Here is a 16,428-nt window from a genome sequence, read left to right as displayed (position 1 = left end):
TTTTGGGATGAATTTCATAGATACCAGTAAATGATTGATATTGCAAGGAAATGTTTGGAAAGAAAATAAGCAGCTTACTAATGAACTGTATATAATAAAGCCTATATTTCACATAGATTTCTGTGTTGAAAATGTACATCCTTTCTTTTTAAACCTGATCGTTGAAAAATGCATTCAGCACCAGCTTTTGCCTTGTCAGAATTTCACCTGCACTCCTGTTTCATGCTTTTCTTGCTTTTAGACTTTATAATAGCTGTGATTGTTATTCATCTTTAATTTGAGCTTACGCACCAATAAGAACAATATCCAGGTATTTATTTTGGAGGTTAGAATATTTCTGAACTAACTAAAGCTGTTAAATGGGTAAAATTAGATGAAATATTTTAGTAAAACATAGATTCCACGACTATTCCTGCGTGTTCTTGGAAGTAGGGATAGAGGAAAAGAGATGACAATATTAATTTTGATAAAATGCAGCGACATTTTTCAAGTTGTCATGCTTAATGCAGTCTAATTTTGCTTATCCTTGAATTTTGCATGGATTCACAGTGCAGTTTTAGCTGAAATTCAAATGGTACTGAGTATCTGGATAGGGTGATATATTTGGATTTGCAAATGCTTCTATGAATTTTATCACTTCTCTGGAAGGAATTAGCTTAAATTCTTAAAAAGACTTTTTATTTTAAGGGGTTCAAGTTGGATGTGAGATATTGGCAGCCAATCTGCCATTCATCAGTTTACCTGAGCTCTTTTCATCCCCTCCAGAGAGACAATTCATACTTTTAAAAATCTTTCTGTGTGGGCAAGTCTGTGAAACTGAATTCTGCCTGAAAATACCCAGAGTTGGTAAAGCATGGTTATGTAACGAGTATTGCATAATAATGCATTTAATGATATTCTAATAGGAGTTTACTTTTGTCACTGTTTCTTTAGGAGAAGAGGTTGCAGGGCTGTGACTAATTACCCTCCTTCTTTAAGGTTATCAGCTGTCCTCATTTTCAAGGACATCCCTCGCTAACAGGGACAACCCTGGAATCTTGGAGGCTTTATTGAAAATGGGGCAATGTTCTAATTTCAGAACAATCCCATGTCAGGCAGACATCTGAGCAGCTCCAGAGCTCACGTGGCTCCGAGGGCACCGCATCCGGCCGGAGCAGGACCAGCGCCGGCTCCGTTCCTGGCGCACGAAGATGTGGCAAACAGAGGTGCTGCAGCCCTGTCCCACTGCTGCACAGACACAACAGTCTTTGTTTTAGAAGTAAAAAGAAAAATACTGGGGTTTCTGTTCGGACACGTGTTCATTTTTCCCTTGTGTAACTTCCCTGTGGCTACAGATCCCACAGCCATGGGAATGGGTCAACAAAATCGGGTTCATTGCCCCATTCCCCTTGAATGGAAAGACCAGGCAGCAAATGCTGGAGCACTGGGAGGAATTTTCACAGGGGCTGAAGCTAAATTTAAAGGAGGAACAGCTCTCTGCATTCTCTGTTCTCAGACAGTTGTCAAAAGAGAAAAGCAGGTTTCTGAAGAGTTCAGATTTGTTTGACGACTTTGTTATCTCTGGGCTTGAACTCAGACTATTTTATATGTGCTTTAAAATAAGGAAGTCCTGGGATTATGTAAGGGGTTAGCCAAGTACAACACAGAGAAAGATGCAGGAAGGGTTGAAGTCTGATTTTAAATGTGTGCTGGGACATCTGTGATTGCTTGTATCTCCAAAGGTTTCTGCTGTGGAAGAGATCACTGATAGCTCAGTTCTGCCCCTCTAAAATAGGAATACTTGTGAGGGCCTTCCTGATTTCACTGAGCTTTCCTGTGCTTGAGGAAACCCTGTGTAATGGTGTCTTTTATTGGAATTAAAGCTTTCTAATATTTTTAGCGCAGAGACCTTAATAAACTTGAGAGCTTTATCAGGAAATTGTTACACTATGAACTCCTTCACTTTTCTCCAGATTTTAGGAAGTGATGGCTCCACAGTCCTCATGGCACCTGGGACTTGTGCATGTTGTGTTCCAGGGCAGCTGTCCTGGAGATGGAAAAGGCCCAGTGGGGTATTTAAATACCCAGTCCTCCCATGTGGCCTGTAACCCAATGTGTGGGCTCAGTAGGAAAGTACATGCATTTTTCATGTATGATGCTGTGTCAGGATGCATGGGAGACTTTCCTTTCTTGGTCTGGGGCTTTAAATATATCACACACACACACACAGCTTGTCTTTGTATCGTAGTGACAACTGGTTTTGTAAATAAACAATTCGAATTACCATGGCTGTATTTCGTAACAATATCCATACTTGGTGTCAATTTATCAAGAGCTGAATGAGCCTAAAAGAACGTAGTTTTTTATTTACAGCAGCTGACTCTTACCTGGGTAAGTGACAGCTCTAGTGTCCCATTACTTCCCCTTCTGTCATTTTGCAGTATAGAATTTCATGCATCTGCCAGCTCAGTTTCTCTTTTGCTGGACAGATTTCATGTACCCCCACTTCTTGTAATTAGAATAATGGTGCCAAATTTTCTCAAGGTTAAGAAAACTGCTGGAACCATAAAATAGAACATGAAGGATCTATAATTGCTTGGTTTTTAAAGTGAAGATGTGAAACTTCCAAAGAACGACCACAGTTTTTGTGGGGTTTAAGGGAAGTGTCACTTAGCAGTTGCTGATCACTGAAGGCCCAGGTTTCAGCTGAGGTGAAGGAATGATTTTGCTCAAGTGTTAGACCTGATGCGTGCCAGGAAAAGCATCTGTGCAACAATTTGTAAGCTATTAACACTGCAAAAATCAACTGAAAAGTGTTTGCATTTTCTTTGGTAATTAAATGGGGATTCCTTCAGTGAAAATGCAGCGTGTGGACTGAGTCCTGCAGTTCTCATTGCTGCTAATGGGATTTGCAAGTGTTGCAAAATCCGTGTTCATCTAACAGCAAATGTGCTTCAGAGCTCCTTAGAAAGCTGTTCAGCCTTTATTTCTGAAACTTTGGGTGACTTTAGGTTGCCCAAATCCAGTTTTAATTGGCTTTGCCTTTAGAAGAGCACTGCTCTGAGCTTCCCTGCCCTCATCTCTTGTGAACACTCAGGCTGGGTTTGGCCAGTAGGGCGTAAATGCTGGTCCTGTTTGGACAACACAGCCAGAGTGCTCTGTTCCTGGTGAGTTTGGCAATATAATATATCTAGGAAGAAGAAATGAGGGTGTTTGTTTCTAGCCCAGGAGGATCCGAGAAATCTGTGCTGCAGAGCAGTGTCGGCAGCTTTTCTTCCATCCGAATTCCAGGGTGAAGACCTGTATCCATCCCACTCTTTCCCTGTCTTCTCCCTCAGGTTGCAGATATTTGGAAAAGGCTTAAGGGCATCTCCTGCTCTTTAGCCACTCTTCTGACTCCTCCTTTCTCCAGTTTTCCTGCTTGCCTGTCTCTCCTGACACATTGTGTGACAGCAGTGCCTCCACTGGGGCCACGGACAGAGCCTCCCCTTTTCCACAAACCACATCTCCCAGGCTGCTGGAGCTGAGCACCAGATGATGCTGGGAAACGTTTAAGAGCTAAATTAAAATCCTCTCCCATGCCAAGAGATGCCACCACTTGTTACCTGTGCTGCCACCTGCCTCCCTGTTGCTTTTTCTGGATGTGTGCTGATTTTGTTTTGGCTAAATACCACAGCCACAGACTTCATGCACAAGTTCTCTCTTTACTGACGTTGTGGCCCCACTGAAATGCTGATTGTTTTGGTCCTTTGTTTTTCCACCACTGTCCACGATCCCTGCCCACCTCTCAGTGCACCTTTCCCCCAGCAGAGCCCTTCTGGATAATTTTCAGCCTCTAGGAAGTCAGTTGAGTTGTTAATCTCCGAATTCGGCTCTGATTTGCTTTTGTTTCTCTGTGTATGCCTTTACCAAAGCCTCATTTTTCAAATTGTGCTTATGAAGCAAGGGTAGAGGTGATCAATAATCTGCCACTGCCTTGCTCTGATCCTCAGTGGTCATGTTCAGTTTTAGGTATTGCATATCTTGTATAATGTAAAACTTCCGAAATAGCAGAATTTAATATTGCTCTGAGTATTTTTGGGAATTATGCAACCTGCTAAAGCAAGCAAACAATTTTTTCCCCTGTGATAATCAGAATTAATTCCTTTTAGCAAGGCTATCTTGATAGCATTGTGAATGGAGATTTGTAAAGGTATCAAACTTCTTTGCTGATTTTTCAAGTCCCTTAATTCTAATTGTTTGTGGACTGAAGGAAAACAAGTTTTAAAACATTTTATGTGGCTAATCCCATATATAAGAAATGTAGTTAATCTGTATTTGCAACATTTGACCTTGAGGTTCAAATGTGTTCAGAAAATTCACTCTAGGATTAGTATTTTGATTAAATGGATGGCCTTCATCATATGGAAACTTTTTTTTTTCCCCCTCTAGTGCCAATTATGAAGACTTATTCTTGATTCTGAAAATAAAATTCTGTTCCCAGGGACTTTGGCAGAGTTCATCCCAACTCTCCCTTCGCTCTCAGCATCTCTGGATAAAGGGTGGCATTGTGAGCTCAGGGAAAGCCCTTTGGAATGGCAGGTGCAGCTTAACTGCCCCATCAGAGATATCAGCCAAGATGTGGGCACCAAACTGTTTAATAATTGTCATCTTCACTCTTTTTAACTTCCTTGCTCTGTTTCAAACTTGTGGTATTGTATCTGGAGAGTTGCGACCAGTCTGCCCAGTACAGGAGAGATACTGGTGACTGGAGGGAGTCCAGGGAAGGGAGCACACGGCACACAGGGAGAGGCTGGGGGTGCCAGGGTTCCTCAGTCAGGAGAAGAGGTGGATGTGGTTTCATTCCTTTCTTCACTTAACCCAGTGGAGGTTGTAAAAGAAAGAAAATCCATTCTCATCTCCAAGGTGCACAGCAAAAGGATTTGAGGTGAAAGCTGTAATTCCAGTAAGGGGAATTCTGGTCAAATATAAATAGCTCTCTCACCAGGAGGATGTTCCAACATGGGAACAGTGGCCCAGACAGGGGTGGGAATCTCCATCCTTGGGGACATTCAAAGCTCAGCTGGGCATGACCCTGAGCAAGCTGTTCCACATTTGAAGTTGGCACTCAGTTGGACTAGATGACCTTCAAAGATCCTTTCCAACCTAAATCATCCTATGGTTTTCTTAGGGACACTGGAAAAAAACCAACCCCGAAACCGAACGAGAGCTGTTTGGTTTGAAGTTGGTTATCAAAGCAGAAACACAGGGAAGTCTGAGCCTGTGTTTCTGCTTTTAGTCTGAGGGGACCTCTGCTGTGGAGTCACTGGGTCCTCTGGCAGTCCTGGAGCACTGATTTGCAATGGCAGCTCACGCTTAGCTGTTATTATGGATTTTTACTGGCCATTCTTTATGAGACTTTTATATTTTTCCATGATAGATTTGTGATCTTCTGTTGCCTTAATTGATTGCAGCAAGTAGAATTCACACAGGTAAAACCAAAGGTGCAGAAACAGGAGAAGAGGAGTGAAAGCAGCACAGTCTTGTCCTGTGTAGGGAATTCACAAAACGTTACTGAAATTCTTCTATTTCAGCCATTTTTGGGGAGTTGCTTTCAACAGTGATAAATGACCTGCCCCAAATTTCTAGATGACTTTTCCATTTACTGTGTGAAATTATATAAAAGTCAGGGTAATAAGGAAAAAATGTTAACTTAATCTTGACTGCTTGAGTCCATGTAAGGTTTGACACTTGTTGCTGTGGTGTTATTACAGTGGTTCCTAATTAATGTCTCTTGTTAGAGCACCCTTCCTGCAAGTGTCACCTTCCTTTGGGTGAGTTCTGCTGCAGTGGGGTTAATGGGGGATTCTCCATAAAATAGTAAGTAATATCTCTGATAATCACCCGTGTCTGAGGGGGAAATGTGGGTAAAGAGGAAAATGAGTTATGAAAAAACTTGTGCTCAGTTAACATAAGGTGCAGGGTGGGCTCATTAAGGTTACGAGAAAAAAAGCTGGTAGGAAAGTACTACAGCCTCTCTGGTTAAAAGGAAATTTGCTGGGGGAAGTGTCACCATCATTCTGTGGCCTTAGAGACGTCCCTACATCCCTGAGAGGCCTTGGGGGACAGGAGGGGCAGGGAGGGCAGAGCAGGGAGGGCACAGGAAGATCAGGGAGAGCAGAGGCAGGTCTGGAAGGGCAGAGGCAGGTCAGGGGGAGCAGAGGCAGATCAGGGGGAGCAGAGGCAGGTCAGGCAGCCCAGGTCAGGGTGGCCACAGTGCACTTTGGTTCTGGAGCAAGAGATCTGACAGTCAGGAGGGTTCTGTCCCCATCTTGGAGTGTGGGAGGAAAGAATGAAAATAAATTGTGTACAGAGGCAGAGTGAGATAACTCCTGCAGACAGGGGATTTCCAACACTTTCAGGATATAATTGCTAAAGGGAATTCCAGCTGGATAAGGGCTGAAATATTTGAACTGCATTTACAGCAGTATCTGTCTTCCCTTCCTGCTAGTTATCTGTGAAGTGGTGTGTTGGGGTTACTCTTTCTCCAATAAAATGTTTTTTAACAAGGCCCAGGATCATTTAGGTTGGGAAAGTCCTCTGAGATCATCAAGTCCAACCTGATCACCACCTTGTCAACCAGACCATGGCACCAAATGCAACATCCAGTCCCTCCTTAAACATCTCCAGGGATGGTGACTCCACCACCTCCCTGGGCAGCCCCTTCCAATGTCGAATCACCCTTTCTGTGAAGAAATTCCTCCTGAAGTTTTTCAGTACAGCTCCTTTCCTTGCCATTGTAGTGTTTGCAAAGGTACCTTTTGCAATGGTGTTCCTTCTGTAAAAGTTGAAAAGCTGCTGTTCCTGCTAGACAAGTGCTTTGAATTTGAATTTTGACCCTTATTTGAAGGATTGTTTTGATAGTGTTCCTAGTCAGTATTTTATTGATAGTGGATTTGCTGGTACCGAAGTTGGACTAAAGTTCTTATGCCTAGTGCATCAGATAATTTGTTACAGAACCTTGTTTACAAGGGGAGTTTTCTTGATGTGAAGTTGCTGGTTAATGCAATGCTAAACAAATGATCCTGTGTCTAAAGTGTCTTGGAAGGTTCATTCTGGGAGAGAATTTTTAACAATTGGAGTCAGGTCCCTGTAAGAGGGAGGCATAGCTCCAAGGCTGTAATCCAAAAAGGAAATTTATGCAATTGAAATAAGAATCTGGGGATAAGACACAGAAGGCTGTTAAGATCAGCAATGCTGAGTGAATTATTTAGGAAGGCATGGGAAATAAAAAGATTATAGAGATAAGAGGCAGAAGTGGAGTTTGCAATGTGTGTCCATCAGCAAGGCATTTGGTGCATTAGAGGTGGATCAATAGCTGGGAGCAGCCAGTGCTGAGGGCCAGGATCTGTGCAGGTCTCGTGTCTGACTGGATTTAGTCTGAGCCTTTGGCCTGACAGCGCTCCTGCTGGCACTGGAAGCTTTCCAGAGCCCTGCGATTGTTTCTGACCTGTGTATGCCGAGTGTGAACCTGCAGTGGGGCTTCTGCTCTGTTTTCTCCAAGAGCAGTCTCCTGCCTGGGCAGCAGAGCTGCTCTGCAAACAGAGCTGACACACAGCCAGAGCCACGGCTGGAGGAGCTGCTGCCCGACTGCAGCGCTGCTCGAACCCAAAACACGAATGTAGGGCACAGCAAAGTCATCTGGCTCTGAAGCCTGGTGTAAAAATACATCATCTTATCCTCTGCTGGAGAAGCAGAGGTCCTTCTCTCTTAAAGGAGAATTTATCAAAATGAACTATATTGGGTTAAATCCATTTTCTTTGAAGTTGATGGTAAAGCTTCAAGTGATGTAAATGGGAGTAGAATTAGGCCAACACTGATCACTTAGGGGAAATCAAAATCTAGGCTAGAGAAAAGGCAAAGATCAGCTCTGCACAGATACAGAAATAGTTCCTGTGTGCTGTGCCACTAGCGGGTGGCTCCTGCGTGCTTCAGTTTGAGTTGGAGGGCTCATTTCTAGGGCAAATGCCACTGAAATCCTGCACCCAGGGTGACACCAAGTCAGTGGTTGCCTCTGTGGGATGCTGGGGTGGTGCAGCTCCAGCTGGCAGCCCAGAACTTCTCCCTGGGAACATTCTGCTCCCAGACACAGCCAGAGCTGTGGTGTCAGGCCTTGAGGAGCCCTCTGCCACCATGAGAACCTCACTCTCTGTTTGACTTTCCTGACAACTTGTGAGTCAGGAAAGCCCTTCCAACTTTGGGATTTGTAGTGCTGAGGTACTAAATAGTTTAAGTGCAAATGATCCTAAAGGCTTCAGCAATTGGATTTAACACCACCATCAGTCACCTTCTTCCTGTGCCATCTGTGCCAGCAGTGTTGGTCCCTGCAGGAGGATGCCACCTGCAAGCTGCCTGTTTTTCCCTGTGCTGGAAATAGCAATGCCAGCACAAAGGAATGTGTGGTTTTTAGTCAGGTGCTGAGGACTTGAACTCCTTTTCAGCCACTGATTTGCTCCTTTTTTGTGTTTGGACAGGGTCTTCCTGCCCTGTTCTGGAAGAGCAGGGAGGCATCTCTCCCTGGAGTCAATGAAAACAGGCTGTTTATGAGGCTCTCTGGGTCTGTGTGCTGGGATGTCACCCTGGTGCATGAAATGTCTTACACAATAGCAACAGAGCTGTGCTCAGGATGTGACTCTGGGGAGAAAACTCTGTCACAAGGAATGACAAATCCACCAGTGTTCCTTATGCAATTAAAATGGCAACTTATCTCCGCGTGATTCATGTTCCTTCCTCTCGAGCTGGTGAGCTGTTCCCAAAAGGAAACGCTCCCATCTCTTGGTCCCCTGGCTCCTGTGCATCCCTGATTTGGTGTGTCTTTACACTGATACAACCCTGGGGAGGTTTTAATCATCAGAGAATAAGTGCTTTGCCATTCCGGCACTGCTCCCTGGCTGCTCCGAGCTGCAGCCTCAATTATATTAATCTGACTGTTGCCTATTTAAGCACCGTCCTACATCTTGACTGACAGTGGGGTAAACAGATTCAGCAAATAAACTGTGCTTGCTGTGTGCTCGCCAGTGGCAGATCAGGTCAAGCAGAGTAGCAGCTCAGCAGACACACACACACACACACAGCTTTCCCTGTGTCACTGCCTCCTGACTCGGATGGAAATGCAGAGCCTGAGCACACACAGTGCCACAAGAATATTTCTTCAAATGAGGTGTACGTGCTCTTGGCAGCCTCAGGGTGACACTGGGGAACTGCAGCTTCCAGAAAGGGTTAAGGAAGTTTAGATGACAGCCGTGTATTTTCCCTATTTGTCTGTTTTCCTGAAGGTCACTCGAGCTGCTGTTACAGGGATGGGAAGGGTCTGTTCCACTCACTCTATTTCCACAAATCATTTCTGACAATGGGAATATGAATCCTATTTAAAATGGCTGTGCTAGAACTTGGGAAGTTTGGTTCTTGCAAGAAGTGACAAAAAGCAAGACAAACATAAGGTTTTTAAGGAACACATCTGAGGAAGTGTTTCCTGTTCATTTTCAAAGAAGGCAAAACAATAATCACAGGAACATATGTGAAAAAAGTTGTCTTGATTTCAAATGCTAAAAAACCTGCACTGATTTACATGGAGAGCACCAGATTGAGACAGGCTGAAGCAAGAGGTGGGATCTTGTTTGTTAATCCCCAACCTGGCGGAGTTGCTCACTGCCATCAGGAGTGGGCTGGATCTGCATTTTGTGATGGCATGTGGGTTAGGTGCATGCAAATCAGAGACGTGGGCTCTGCTTTGATCAGTTTTGCTTAATTTTCTGAGATAAGCTTGTATTTTTATTTTTTGGGGGTTGTAGTTAAACATGCAAAGAATTGACAATTCCCTTTTATTATTCTGGAGGTTGTTGTGGGTATGCCTTCCCTGTAAGATTTCTGATTTAAAAAAACAGATTCAGAGATTGCTTCAATTATTAGAAGTGTGGTAATTCTAAGTCTCTGATGTATGAATTATTTCAGATGGGTCCACAAAACACAGTTAAGAAAACCAAAGCTATTGCAGGAGGTGTGAGTTTGCTTCTCTAGGAAATCTGCAGGAGTTGATGGCTCTGACAGCCTTGGAAACAACTGGATTTGTTTTTTGTTTATTTGCAGTTTTCAGGTGTTACATCAACGCAGGGGCTTGATTCAAACAGATTAATCATGGAAGTCCCAGTGTTTAAAATCTGTTTTAAAACTTGGTCGACTTTCTACACACCCAGCCACAGATATGACCAATAATATTCCAGGTTATTTTGGTTAATAACTTAATGGTTATATGGTTAATATTACAGTGAGTAACTTTGGCTATTTTAGACACGTTCAGCACTAGACTGGATCTTTGGAGAATTTGGTAATTCCTCGTCACCACTTCTGCTTGTAGAGGGAGAGATTTAATTTTATTGGCCCATTAGATGCCTCCACATCTCTAATGCCAGAATACATTCCTTTGGGAATCTTTTACCTGTGAAATACTTGAGGGCCTGATGTCAGAGGGAAGGATGTGGCTTTCCAGCAGATCTGTGATGACCACAGGTGTTGGTCACACATGAATGAAGAATTCCCAGTCTTATCAAAACCATTTGGGTTTAGAAGTGGGAATCAAAGTGTCAGAGTAACCAACTGATATTTTTGTAGAGATTTATGTGTTGTCCCTGAAAGCGTTTTGAGCCCAACAAATCAATAAAACAATGTCCCCTGATACCAGATGGAGCTTCATAAATGGGAGCAGTCAGCTTATCTTGGTGTTTTGGGGGGTATTTCTCCCAAACATATCAAGATACCTCTTCCAGAAATTCTCATTTAGGCATTTATTGATAGTCTGATAGGAAATGAACACAGGATATGATTTCATTTTCAAATAATCACTTTATAGTCAAAAGCCAGAACATTCTGTGTTGGGTCAGCTTTTGAGAGGTAAAAGCAACAGATAGCAATTGCTTTTTTAGAAACTTTATTTAGATTAAAAAAGGGTGAAAAAACCATGCTAAAAATATGCTAAGTTTCTTATGATCTCAGTGTCCCTGGCGTAGCTTTTCTTACAAGAACACTCGTTGCTTTTACTCTTTTCATTTTCAGATCTGCTTGGAATCTGCAGTCACAGGTGTCATTCCTGGTGAATGCATAATTAACAGCACTTAAACGGATTTAAAGAGAATGTTTCAGTCTCAAATTGTTAGTGGTACCTATTGGCTGAGGTGTTTGCGTGGAAGTCATTACACACTCGCTCTCTCCCCACCTCCAAACCCAGGCCTGGTCTCTTGAAAAGTAGTTGTGAAGTTTTGAAGTTGTGAAGTTGTGAAGAAGGTTTTAGAATTTGGAGTGTTTCCAGTGCCTGTAGTCCTCTGACATGGAAAAAAATCAGTGTGAACACTGGAAATTTGGGTTTATTCCCCTACTGGTTTTGTTTAATCTGAGAATTGGGCAGAGCTCTCAGATGTCCAGAGAATATTCTAATAATTAATCTGTAGAATTATTTTCAGTTTCTTTTGCTGACCATTAATTCTGTGGTCGTTTGAGTAGTTTCTTACTTTACCTTCCCAAATAAACTCATTATTTATCTTGCAGAATAGATGCAGGGTCAACAAATGATCTATTGAAGCTTAATAGCAATATGGTTATCCCATACTCAGTACACTTAGCAATTGAAATATGTGCATGAAGAAATGCAGATTGTCCCCATGCCACCACCATTCAAATGGGAGCAATTAATTACCAGTTTTTTACAACAAATCTCTGTAAAGACAAAAAAAAACCCCACAACCAAAAAAGAGTCACCAAAAGCCTTGAAGTAAAAAAAAAAAAGAAAAGAAAATCCGAGATTTTAATACAACACCCTGAGAGCTGGCACTTGGTATGGCGCTTGTGAGTAAATGGTGGTCGTGTTCCAAAATGGAAGATTTCCCTGAGAGCACTCACTGTCAGCCTCTCACAAAAATACCTTTTCAACTCAATTGTCTCTGCTTATCCCCAGCACCGTGCTTAAGAGATGAGGAGGGAGCTGTTCCCAAAACAGACAAGTCATTTGCTGGAAATAGACTTTAGATCAACACATTTGATTACAAGGAGAAATCAAGCTGAGCTCGTGCACTTTGTGCAGCACAGGTCTATGTTCTCTGCAAGAGCCATGGTTAAAATCAGCAAACAATCATGCTCTGTAGCAGCTGAGACATCCAGATGGTCTCAGTTTATCCCTCATCAAAACACACTTCAGTGTTCCAGTCTTTAGATAAAGATAGGCTTGAATAGCTGTGGCAAGGCCCATATCCTAAAAGAAAGGTCACAGGCATCGAGGCAGTTGCAGAAAATACATCCCAAAGCAGCCCAGTGCCTTGGTCGTGTCCCAAGGTCATGGAATCATTGAATCCAGAATGGTTTGGGTGGAAAGGGACACTAAAGACCATCTCATTCCACCCCCTGCCACGGGTAGGGACACCTTCCACTATCCCAGGGAGCTCCAAGCCCCAATGTCCAACCTGGCCTTGGGCACTGCCAGGGATCCAGGGGCAGCCCCAGCTGCTCTGGGCACCCTGTGCCAGGGCCTGCCCACCCTCCCAGGGAACAGTTCCTTCCCAATCTCCCATCCAGCCCTGCCCTCTGGCACTGGGAAGCCATTCCCTGTGTCCTGTCCCTCCAGGCCTTGTCCCCAGTCCTTCTCCAGCTCTCCTGGAGCCCCTTTAGGCCCTGGAAAGGGGCTCTGAGGTCTCCCCAGAGTCTTCTCTGGACCTTTCTGCAGTTGCAGGGGCTCCGTGATTCCGATGGGAGCCTTGGAGTTGATCTTACTCATGTCCTTCCTAGCAAGTGCAAGCAGCAGTGCAGCAGGATGCTGAAATGGAGCGTGCAGCCCGTGCCCTTTGCATTAATTGTGCTCCTACAGACCCAGAGAGGGCCTGGAACAGCTCTGAACCTTCCCTCCTGCCCTTGCTGGGAGGAGGCAGCCAAAGAGGAGCAGCTGGAAGCATCTGATCCACGTGTCAGATGGTCACAGAGTGCCACGAGACTCATCTCCAGCTTCCCATCTTTCTTCATTTACTGGGAAATTAATGAGGACCCCAATTGTGCTGAAATCTGAGTACCTGCTGAAGGGCTTTACTGGACAGGAGTCTGTGCATCCTGCAGCTAATTATGTCATTCATTAATCTGTTATCTCTTGATGATGGGCACGAGAGTCACTGAGAAGGATTCAGAACCAACCTGGCAATTAAAGAATTTATTCCTTGAATTTTGCTAATTCTTTATTTCTGTGCTGCAGCCATGTGAAATCCTTACAGGCAGTTGTATTCAGGGATTCTCAGAGAAAATTCCCGTTTCTTCCTTGTTCTCTTGGGTTCTTTTCCCATATATGCAGAGAGCTAATGTAGCTTAAGAGATGCAGAGTAGGAAGATTAATCTCTCTTCCCCCTTGCAGCTCCTAAAGAAAGTTACAGCTTTATAGCTTCAAAAGAGAACATTTTATTTTTAAGTTGCTATTAATAGCACAGAAAATTAAAAGCTCATCATGGTTAGGATGAGATCCCGATTGAACTTGACAGGGAAGAAGATATTTAATAAAAGTACCAGGCATGATGATGGCTTTAAAATAAATCTGTGTGTTAATAGCTAAATTATGAGGCGATAATCTGCTGGTCTGCTTAAAAATGTGTATGTAGGAGGATTTTTGGGATGACCCCACAGCTAATGCATGGTTGTTGGTATGTAATGTCCTACTGGTTGTATTTTTTGGCTAATTGTATGATTTTAAGGTTGGGCAGCAACATTCTACATAGCTGTGATCGCTTTTTATCCATCAATTGATGTCTGCTGCTGTTTTATCAGCTTATTTTTCTGAGCCACCAGCTAGGATAATGTGCTTGAGGGAAAATTATACCCTACATCAGTGGTTTTGTTACAGCATGTTGTACATTATTGGTAATTTGAATGCACCCAGATAAAAATAGAAAGGTTAAGTAGTTTTCCAAATGTTGCTTCTGTGAAGCAGAAAGAGAGTAATGTCTGTACTCATGTACGTTTTTGAGGGAAGAATGGGTTTTTTATTTTATTTTCCCTTTGCTAAAATTGATGCTTTCCCTCAAGCTGAATGTAGAGAACATTTGGCTTTGGAAATTTCTCTTCCCAAACTCTTTTTTTTTTTATTCTTCCTGATGGATGTTTAGGTTTAATGAGCCGGTTTTTAGCATTAATGTGCCAGTTCTGTCTACATATGCCTGTCCCCAAAGTGCCTTCCCGTGGGCAGGTGGTGTGTGCTGGTGCCAGGGAGCAGGAGCTGCGATCCCACTGCCCAGTGCCCTCTGCAAGTGTCCCTGGCTCTGGCAGCTCCTCCTTCCTTCTGCTTGGGGCTCTCAAACGTTCCTCATGCCCCTCAGGTGGTGTTGGCAGGCACAAGCAAGGCCATTTTGGTGAGGTATTTATGCAGGGCCGGTCTGTGATTTCTGTCACATTGTAGTCCATCATTTCTGTTCCGAAATGATTTCGTGATTCTCTGTGCATGACAATAACCTGGGCGAAAAAGTGGGTAGGGCTGCCTGATAGCCATCTCCTTGGAATCCTTTGTGCATGTCCTATTTAAAACCTCTGCAGAACATCACTGTGTGTCTTTCAGCTAATGCCCACTGAGATTTAAAGCCTCCTTTTTGGCTGCTCTCTTTCTTAGGAGTGACCTTGGCTGACAGTTCCTATTGTACACCCGAGTCCTGCGGGGATGGATTTTTCCCTCTCCTCCCTTCACACGGATTCAGGTGCTGCAGACTCACCTCTCCAGCAGCTCTGCTCCTCTTGCCTTGCAGGGCACATGTTCTAAATCACTGTGGAAAAAATATGTTTATACTTGATTTTCTTAGTGATTAAAAATGGGATGGGGGCCGTTAGGTTCGAGCCTATCCAAGTGCTTCCCTTTCTCATCCCCTGATTAATAAGGATCATCTGTGGTTTCATGGCAGGTGAGAGAAATCAGCCAGCTGGGGAGGGCTGGGGGCTCTTGGCTTTCATTTCAGCTGGGCACAGACAAGGTGGAAGTTCTTTTTCTTCCACTCTCCACAAAACTGCAAAAAAAAAATCTTCCCACATCATCACTTCAATTGCAATTTATTGTTCTAACTTTATATTCCCTGCGAGCTCGTGGCTGAGGACGTTTGTATGTGGAGCTGGAGTTCAAAGCTGTCCAGGTTTGGATCTCTCTTTAGCAGCAAAGATGGGTTGGTTCACCTTTTAAAGGGAAATTTTATAAAGCTGTGACAGTAAAAATTATTTGGGTGGATTTTTTGGAGCAAAAAATAAGAGAATATGCTTGAAGCAAATTTATCTTTTGAAGGGAAAAAAGCTTTTTTCTTCTACCACATAACTTATTTTCCATAAGATGGAGCAAAGCTAAAATGTTATTTTCCTTTACCTCTGGTGCTTGCATAGTAATGGTCTGAGAGTTCAGTGGCACAAAGGAGATTTAAAGAGATGCCAAGTTTTAGAGGAGCTGAACTCTGCTCTGTGTGCTGGTGGTGGCAAACTGCTGGTAGTTTATTTTTAGCAGTTTATAACTTATTAAAGCTTTATTTTAAATTTGTTATACTTTTAGCTGCTGCTTTTTAATTCTGATAAATAGATGGGTAGGGGTAGGAATGCTCTGTAATGTACAGGCATGCAGCAGGACAGGCTTGGGATCCCACCCTTAGTTAACTAAAATGATCTCCTGCTGTAAAATGTGCAGGTGGCAACAAAAATCTCTTTGAGATGGTCCCTGTTAGTTATAATTTGGTCTCTCTATTCTCATTTTAGAGAACTGCATCCCAGACCAAGAACAAAATTGCCCAGGCTTATGTAAGATTTTTTTTTAAATTATTTTTTTTAAGAAAAATATGCCAAAGTTCTTTTCATAATAGATAATAAAAAGAAAATGTAGAAATATGTTCAGAAAAGCAGATTCTAGCCTGCAGTTTGTTTTTTCAGCCTTTATGGGAATGGTGAAAATGAAAAATGTGCTTCTTCAATTCCAGTTGTAAATATTTTTATTCGGTCATTAAAGAACAATTTATTGTTTGGGTTTTTTGAACAACCAGATGATTTACTTTCATATTTTGTGTTCTTTCTGTTTTATTCTTCTGCTTGCACTTACTTTTCATGGAAGCTACATTTTCTGGATCTCATTAACAACCAATGGTGCTGCACTAAAAGCTTCAGTATTGGATTCATGTTTTTATATCTTTACTTAATATTATACATAATAAAATGCCTCTGGCAGTGAAACCGAGGTGGTAGAAGAGAGGTCTGCAAATTTTGACTGGAATGGAAATTGGTTTGGTTTAGTTTAGGGGGGTATTTTTTTTTTCCTTTTTTTCTCCTTCCTCCTCCTTCCCCTGGACCAGCTGTGTCTCGTGATCTGTTTGATGCTCAGCATTTCACCTGCTGAGCAATCACACACACCTGAAAAACAGGAGTAACTCCTGGAAAAAT

The 16,428-nt window shown here is 43.0% G+C and overlaps 1 protein-coding gene across 14 annotated transcripts in view; it reads left to right on the top strand.

Moving 5' to 3' along the window:
• Positions 1–16,428, top strand: part of ATP2B2 (ATPase plasma membrane Ca2+ transporting 2) — a 382,727-nt gene that overhangs the window by 199,358 nt on the left and 166,941 nt on the right. The gene's annotated exons all lie outside the window — the stretch shown is intronic.

Source organism: Corvus kubaryi, unplaced genomic scaffold (genome assembly GCF_017639235.1).
Source record: "Corvus kubaryi isolate FWS band 111438036 unplaced genomic scaffold, C.kubaryi_AGA036_p1.0 37285, whole genome shotgun sequence".
Classification (NCBI taxonomy): Eukaryota; Metazoa; Chordata; class Aves; order Passeriformes; family Corvidae; genus Corvus; species Corvus kubaryi.
Note: the sequence above shows the minus strand (reverse complement) of the source record. Positions and strands in the feature narration are given on the sequence as shown.